The sequence below is a fragment of the Salvelinus sp. IW2-2015 genome, linkage group LG4q.1:29 (genome assembly GCF_002910315.2).
Source record: "Salvelinus sp. IW2-2015 linkage group LG4q.1:29, ASM291031v2, whole genome shotgun sequence".
Lineage (NCBI taxonomy): Eukaryota > Metazoa > Chordata > Actinopteri > Salmoniformes > Salmonidae > Salvelinus > Salvelinus sp. IW2-2015.
Window position 1 is genome coordinate 71,710,694 of NC_036842.1, and position 9,598 is coordinate 71,720,291.

The 9,598-nt window shown below is 42.1% G+C and overlaps 1 protein-coding gene across 1 annotated transcript in view; it reads left to right on the plus strand.

The window, feature by feature from the left end:
- Nucleotides 1–9,598, plus strand: part of LOC139027612 (zinc finger protein 469-like) — a 188,598-nt gene that overhangs the window by 108,522 nt on the left and 70,478 nt on the right. The window lies entirely within an intron of this gene.

Consider the following 9,598-nt stretch of genomic DNA (forward strand, 5'->3'; position numbering starts at 1 on the left):
CGGGTCCTAATCTCGATCAGACCAAGGTTGAGAATACTTCACACCCCCCAGATTTTTTTTTTGGGAAACCACCTGTCTCCTTGGTTTTCCCATTTGACATCTACTGAATGCAAGTGCAATTAAAACAACTATGGAAATGCAACAATTCTTCCGCTAAGGCTCAACCACAGTTTTTCTCTCTAGCACCGTACCATTCACGCTCATAAATGAGCTGCAGATGGAGTTTCTTCCCCGCTAAGGCTTCAATTGAATCCTTTACTTCAGCAACCGTTGGACTTTCCTCCAGCTCAAGTTTACATTGAATCTCCACTTTAGCTACATATGTAACTTCTTAGAGATTCTCAGCTCCCACTCCTTTCAATAAATTGAACATCATCAGATTGGGGCTTCTCCAAAGTCTTTCATCCCCTGCTCATAGCAATGAGCTACATAGGAGTTTTAAATCCCCACTAAGGCTTCAATTTAATCCTTCACCATAGCTACATAACGTGGCCTTTTTAGAGATCCACCTCAACATCATACATATCATTAGATGGGCTTCACTTATGTCCTTTGCCCTGGCTAGTGCTAGATGAGAAGCTAAGCAAACATTTGCAGTGTTACACGTTAGCGCCCATAAAGGGTTAACTGAGGTAAAGTGCGTGGCGCTTTGGACTTATTCATAAAATGAATCTAGTCCCCTTGATATTGGAGTTTCCTCCAATTCTCTTGGAGTTTCCTCCGTTTCTCACTTATGGAGTTCCCTCCGTTCTCAAAACGTGTTTTTGTATTCCATTTCATTCCCATGCACGCACCACTGCACACCCAAGCAGCATCCACCAGTCACATGCAAAGTAAGAATTAACATTTTATTATAAGCACTTCAATAAACTAGGCTACTACATGACTAACATCAGTAAGCTGACTAGACTATGACATCATATGGAGAGGACGTCCAATTATTCTACTGACTAACATCAGTAAGTCTGACTAAGTTCTATGACATCATATGGAGGCAGAGATCCTATCTTATCTCTACTGACTAACATCAAGTAGCTGACTATAGACTATGACATCATATGGAGCAGGACATCCTTACTCTACTGACTAACATCAGTAAGCTGACTAGACTGACATCATATGGAGGCAGGACGTCCTTACTCTACTGACTACATCAGTAAGCTGACTAGACTATCATATCTATATGGAGCAGGACTCCTTAATCTACTACTGAAACAGTAGAGCTGACTGACTGATACTATCATATTGGAGGAGAGGACGTCCTACTCTACTGAATAACATCACAGTTAAGCTGACTAGACTTGAACATCATATTGGAGCAGGACGTCCTTACTCTACTGACTAACATCAAGTACAGCTTGACTTAGAGGCTATCGACATCATATGGAGCAACGGATCGACTCCTTACTCTACTGAGATAACATGCAGTAAGCTGACTCAAGACTATGACATCATATGGAGCAGGACGTCCTTATCTCTATCTGGACTAACATCAGTTAAGCTGACTAGACTATCTATGTCATCATATGGGAGCAGACCCTTACTCTACTGACTAACATCAGTAGCTGACCTAGACTAGATAACGTATCTCATCATATATGGAGCAGACGTCCTTCTACCTACTGATAACATCAGAAGTCGATTCTTTAATGGACTGGATCTAGGTAGCAGTCAGACAGTCACATGTATACTTACTTGTCTCTTATCTTTAATCTATTTTTCGTAAGCTGGACATAGACCTATGACATCATTTATGCTGAGCAGACAGCTGCCTTATTACTCTACTGACTAACATCCCGTAAGCTGGACTTAGACTATGACATCATATGGAGCAGGATCTCCTACTCTACTGACTAACATCAGTAATGACTAGACATATGACATCATTGGAGCAGGACTCTCTTCTACTGACTAATAACATCAGTAAGCTGACTAGACTATGACATATGATGGGAAGGCAGGACGCCCTTACTCTACTGACTAACATCGATGAAGCTGACTAGACTAGACATCATATGGAGCAGACGTCCTTACTCTACTGACTAACATCAAGAAGCTGACTAGACTATGACAATTCATATGGAGCAGGACGTCCTAATCTACTGACTAACATCAGTAGAGCTGACTTAGATCATTGACTCATATGGAGCGGCGTCCTTACTTACTGACTAACATCAGTAGCTGACTAGACTATGAACATCATGATGGGCAGGACGTCCATTCTCTACTGACTAACATCAGTAAGCTGACTAGACTTGACATCATATGGAGCAGGACGTCCTTACTCTACTGAACTAACATCAGTAAAGCTGACTAGACTACTCATCATCATATGGAGCAGGACGTCCTTACTCTACTGACTAACATCAGTAAGCTGACTAGACTATGACATCATATGGAGCAGGCACGTCCTTACTCTACTTGACTAACATCATAGCTGACTAAGACTATGACATACATATGGAAAGCAGGACGTCCTTACTCTACTGACTAACATCAGTAAGCTGGACTAAGACTATGAATCCATATGGAACAGGACGTCCTTACTCTACTGACTAACATCAGTAAGCTGACTAGACTATGACATCAATGGAGCAGGACGTCCTTACTCTACTGACTAACATCAAGTAAGCTGACTAGACTATGACATCATTATAGAGCAAGGACGTCCTTACTCTACTGACTAACATCAGTAAGCTGACTAGACTTCAATATCATATGGAACAGGACGTCCTCTCTCTTACTGACTAACATCAGTAAGCTGACTAGACTTATCGATATCATATGGAGCAGGACGTCCTTACTCTAGACTAACATCAGTAAGCGACTAGACCTATGACATCTATGGAGCAGGACGTCCTCTTCTACTGACTAAATCAGTAGCTGCATAGACTATGACATCATATGGAGCAGGACGTCCTTACTTACTGACTAACATCAGTAAGCTGACTAGACTTTCATATCATATGGAGCAGGACGTCCCTTACTCTACTGACTACATCAGTAAGCTGACTAGACTTTGACATCATATGGGCAGGACGTCCCTTACTCTACTGACTAACATCAGATAACACTGACTAGACTTTCATATGTATGGAGCAGGACGTCCTTACTCTACGACTAACATCAGTAAAGCTGACTAGACTATGAACATCATTGGAGCAGGACGTCCTTACTCTACTGACTACATTCAGTAAGCTGACTAGACTTACAATCATATGGAGCAGGACGTCCTTACTCTACTTGCTAACATCAGTCAAGCTGACTAGACTATGACATGCATAATGGAGCAGGACGTCCTTACTCTACATGACTAACATCAGTAAGCTGACTAGACTATGACATCATTATGGAAGCAGGATGTCCTTACTCTACTGACTAACATCAGAGTAAGCTGATAGACTAACCATATCAATTGGGAGCAGGACGCTCTTACTCCTACTGACTAACATCAGATAGCTGACTAGACTTTCCATCATCATATGGAAGACAGGACGTCTCCTACTCTACTGGACTAACATTCAGTTAAGCTGAACTAGACTATAAGACATCATATGGAGCAGGATCGTCCCTTACTTTCTACTGAACTAATCCCATCAGTAAGACTGACTAGACGATATCATATCATATGGAGCAGGACGTCCTTACTCCTGACTGGACTAACAATCAGTAACCTGACACTAGACTATGACATCATTATGGAGCCAGGACGTCCTTACTCTACTGACTAACCATCAGTTAAGCTGACTAGACTATCACTATCATATGGAGGAGGCCATCCTTACTCTACCTGACTAACATCAGTAAGCTGACTAGACTATGACATCATATGAGCAGGACGTCCCTTACTCTAACTGACTGACAATCGTAAGTGACTAGACCTGTCAAGTATCACATATGGAGCAGGACGTCCTTACTCCTACTGACTAACATCAGTAAGCTGACTAGAATCATAATCATATGGAGCAGGACGTCCCTTACTCTACTGAGGCTTTGCTTACAAATGCATTCTCAGAGCAGGCGCTGATATCCTGATGCCAAGGTACATCTTATCTTTAACTTTAACCCAAACACCAAGATGTGCTCGGGAGGAAGATGCTACAGCTATTTGGCGTCAGCGGCGTTGTGCTGTGATGTGCTGTTTTATTCGTTTTTTTAACCGTTTACTGCAATGGGCTAAATCAGGGTGTTTCCTTAAACAAAATCTACTTTGAAACACATCTACCATGTCGAAATATAGAGTTGAAACTGCTATAACATTTTTATGAAGTTTGTATCCCAATATTACACTTTATATACGTACATCAGAGAAGAGCCTATATATAACAAAACCGTTAAGATAAAAAAAAAAAGCATTTTTAATTATGGAATTATGGAAAAATATTAATAACATTCCACTCATGAGGCCACTAGAGGGGCAATTTGGTCATTCTGACTGCAGGAAAGGGCTACATCTATTTGGGGGAGCTCAAACTGGGTGCTGGGGAGCTCAAACCTGGGCTGGGGACTCAAATGGGCTGTGGGGCTCAAAAGCGGGTTGGGGAGCTCAAAGGACGCTTGCACCTCTCACCTCTTCACCTTCACCATCACTTACCAACCTTCTTCTATCCATTTCTGTCAGACTGAAGTTTAAAGGGATACTTCAGAATTTTTAACAGTAAGGATCCAATAAGCATGTTGTTGCAGATTACCCATGGACTTCCAGTTATTGCGCTAGTTAGCATTGGTTTTGCCGAAACTACGTCTTACTGGACTCCAAATACAGACATAAAATGGTATTCCACAAGTGTAATCTGTCTCTTGGGGGAAGTAATATAAAGGGCCTCATTCCCAAAATCCTGAAGTATCCCTACTGGGGTGGCAATCCGATTCCTAGCTGCTTGACTCCGTCTGGAACTCCGAGAAACCTGAGGACAATATAACAAAGAGAAAAATTATTCGGCTGGGAATGCGGAAAGTAGCTCACCCTCGGCTGTGTGATATTAAAATGTGGGACAATTAGATAGCTTTGCTGGTGTGATATTTGTTACCGTTCCGGCCCCTGGCATCACTTACCACGTGCCCGTGCATATATATGTCAGTTGTGGAAGGCTGAGTGTTTTGATTGGGTGCACTTTCATTACCGTGCCCTCTTTTGTTTACTCTTCTAAAGGCCTGCCCCTTCGTCAGAGTGCACCCAATGCCTCTGACGACACCTTTGATCCTCTTGACCTATCCCCTTCAGCCTGCCATTTTCATCTGCTCTATCACCATAAGGGTAATTATTACCCCCAGTCCCCGGAACCTGGATGCATCCATAGGACAGTATGTTTTTACGCTGAGGCTAGTGGCTAGGTGGGTTTGGAGGATGCCCTCCTTTTCCCCCGCCCGCCCTTTGCCAGAACGATAGAGCCATATTTCACAAATAAGGTTGATGAGTTGAAACGAGAGCATACGGGTGCCTCCACTGCCATCGTTGACAAGGCGATTGTGAGGGGGAACATGAAACCCCAGTTGACTGGGTACCCGAGTGCCACACAAGGGTCTGGCAAGACCCAAGCGCTTGATATTGGAGACCGAGGTCGGAAGACCGGTTCACGGCAACCGCAATCCCTTCGGAGCGTGGCCGACGCACATGCCACCCACAGGTTCGCCATGAGGCTGTGCCTAACAGGGAAAGGGGATGGAGAGAGTCGGGCGCAACCCAGCGACATGGAAAGCGGGGAACTGAGTGGGCGACGGCCAAAGCCACCCTTCCGGCCAGAACCCGCGGCAAGGAGGGAGAGCGCCAGGACGTGTCCCACCACCATACCCAGCCCTCAGAGGAGTCATAGATACTCGTCTCCGTTTAACCTGTGCTTCATTGGTCTGTTTCACTTGGCCAACCCTCCAGTCTGCAATTTTGTAAGATGGCCCTTTGACATACAACCGTTTTTTACGGTTAAATCTGTGTTCCCTTTTTGTAATGTCTCTCATTGCCCGCTTTACTATCGTCCTGGCTGATTAGATCGAGACCGCTTGCGGATATATGGGTATGGTCCGGCGTGAGATTTACACCTCTCCCCCAGATTTTCAAGGGCCAGCGAGAGTCAGCATTAGCCTAGTGGATAGAGTGTTGGGCCAGTAACCGAAAGGGTCCTGGATCAAATCCCTGCGCGTATCACAGTAAAAAACTGTCTTCTGCCCCTGAGCAAGGCAGTTAAACCCACTGTTCCCCGGGGTGCCGGGGTATGTCGATTAAGGCAGCCCCGCACGCACCGCTCTGATTAGAGGGGTTGAGTTAAATGCGGAAGCACAATTTCAGTTGAAGGCATTCGGTTGTTACAACTGACAAGGTTCCCCCTTTCCCTAAACGCCTGTTAGCTAGATGCTACTGGTGATCTGGTTCAGCCACTTCTGTATAAATCATAGCGTAAGGTTTGAATTGATCCCTATTTGGGCATCACTTCTCTCTGTTTTTGGGACCCATTGTTATGATATGGGATGCAGTGTAGTTTTGATATCAATAGCCTTCACAGTGAGGTGTTCACCACATGATGATGAAAATGGCACTTTCCCGACATTCATGAATATAATGTTCATTGTTAAATGTTGCAAAATTCAACTAAGTACAAATCACGTCATTTACAATAAGATTAACAGTCAGTCACGATGATTGCAGGCACAGGCGTGTTATTTGCATTTGCTTGAATACCTAGCCTTGCTGTTACAACATAGGTATGACATACTGTAGCTAGGTATACGTCTTTCTAAAGGATTCTCTTCTCCATACTTTGGACTTTTCACTACTAATATTATTTAGTCTTGCTCTTTTAATAACGTAACAAGTGCCTGCGTCCTTCAGCTTTCGCACGTCATTCATATGTCTGAAATACGAAAGTAGCCGAGTGAATTAATGATGGGGGATAATATAACTGGAGTGAAAAACCAAGCAAAAAACCACACCACACACACAAAAAAAGAAAAAGAAAGACCGACCGGCCACAAAAATGGAGTATGACTGTGTAAGTTTTCTGGTAATGAAGAGGAAAAAGTCAAGAAATGAGAGAATAAAACCGGCCTATTTTTTTTTTTTTTTTCCACCAACCCCCACCCGGGTGTATAGTTGTTTTTTTGTATTTTACTTATTTTGTTTTTTTTCTTGGTTTTGTATGTGTTTTTTTTTTTTTTTACTCGTTTGGTTTTGTTATTTTTTTTTTTTTTTGTTTTTTTTGTTTTGGATTTTCTTTGTTTGTGTTTTCTGGTTTTGGTGGGGATGATTACATAGGATTTATTTTTTTTTTTTTTTTTTTTTTTTTTTGTTTAATGTGTTCTGAGATTTTTTTTCTTTTTTTATTTTATCTTCGGTGTGGTGAAGAGAAGAAGATCGAAAATGAGGAGAAAAACTACTGATATAGTTGTGGGGTTTCTGTATGGGAGGATGATAAAACGAAACGACAAAAGTGAACAAGCAGAATTTTACGAATATAAAAAGTATAAAGAACCTTAGAATGAGCACCCCCCAACCAGAATATACTCAAACAATACACTAGGCGTAACCAAGTGGCAAACAATATAGAAAATGGGCGTCCACCAGGAAATAGAGGCATATAAATGGACCAGATACATCTAAGTAGATATAAGGACCAGATTCAGAATCAGATCGAATATAATGGATCCAGATCAGATCAGATAGATATTGAGACCAGACCAGACGCAGATAGAGTACATCAGTGGACCAGACCAGACAGATACATATATGGACCAGGACCAAATCAGATAAGAAATATGGACCAATTCGAAGGTACAGAGCTAGATATATGGATCGCAGATTCAAGATCAGATTGTAATATCTATGAGACCAGATTCGAGATAGATATGAATTATGGACCAGATCAGATCAATTGCAATGTATGGACACAAGATCACGATCAGATAGAGATTATATGGACCGATCGATTCAGATAGATATATGGACCAGACCAGATCAGAAGTGGGGTATATGGACCAGAACAGGATCAGACTAGATATATGGAACCAGATCAGATCAGATAGCATTATGGGGACCCAAGCATCAGATCAGTTAATATTAGATGGACCAGAACAGATGAGATAGAGAGAATCATGGAACAGACCAAATCAGATTAGAAATGGACCAGACAGATCACGATAAGATATATGGGACCAGACAATCAGAATAGAAAATAAGGACCAAGACCGATCAGATAGGAAATATGGAACACCAGACCAGATCAGATAGATTATGGAACCAGACCAGATCAGATAGAAAAAGTATGACCAGACCAAATCCAAGAAACTATCGACCAGACCAGATTCAGATAGGATATATGGACCGACCAGATAAATCAGATAGAAATTATGGACAAGAACCAGATCACGATAGGAAATATGTGACCCAGCCAATACAGATAGAAATATGGACCAGACCAGATCAGATAGATATATGGACCAGACCAGATCAGATAGATATATGGACCAGACCAGATCAGATAGATATATATATATGGACCAGACCATATCAGATAGAAATATGGACTAGACCAGATCAGATAGATATATGAACCATACCAGATCAGAGCCAGATGAATGTGTTATCACAGCTGATAATGTGAGTGTCTCCTCTCCCCTCTCCTCCCAGTCAGTGAGCGTGGGCCCCAGCGGGGATGCCCTTTTAAGCCCCTCTGCTTGGGGCCATAGTTGTGTTTTTCTATCCCTGGGACGGCTGACCTGTTCCATGTTAGCACAGTATTAAATCATGGCCATGTCCACAGCATTATCATAACCTTGTTGATCCTGCCCATCCTATGGTTCCAACTTGTTCAAATCCCACAGAGTTACAAGAGACACGCTGTGCATAGCATAACACACACACATTAGCATAACACATAGCTTTGTGCAGCTCATATTGCACAGTAAATATTTTTCTTAACTCTTATTTGTCTTAAAACTGCATTGTTGGTTAAGGGCTTGTAAGTAAGCATTTCACGGTAAGGTCTACACCTGTTGTATTTGGCGCATATGACAAATTAAATTTGATTTGATTTGATTACAGATATCAGGATGAGGATGAGAAGAACCATGCTGTTTTTATCTCATAGAGTAACTTGACTAAGTAAGCCAGGATCTGTGTATCTCATACTGTGCATATCAGAACCACACTGTCTCTATTTTAAGTGCATAATGTAAGTATTAATCAATCAATGAAATGTATTTATAAAGCCCTTTTTACATCAGCAGATGTCACAAAGTGCTTATACAGAAACCCTGCCTAAAATCCCAAACAGCAATTATAAACTGGGTGGTTTGAGCCCTGAATGCTGATTGGCTGACAGCCGTGGTATATCAGACTGTATACCACGGGTATGACAAAACATTTATTTTTACTGCTCTAATTACGTTGGTAACCATTTTTATTAAATGAAATAAGGCACCTTCAGGGGTTTTGTTGTTATATTTGGTCTCATTTATACCACGGCTAAGGGCGACTTCGTGTACTTACAGCTTGGCCTTCTTGTTGCCTTTTTTGGTCATAATGTTACATACCGACTGCAGTGCGGTCTACAATGTATGTCTCACTTCAGAGTGTACATTGGTACCAGATACCTTTTGTTGTATTACT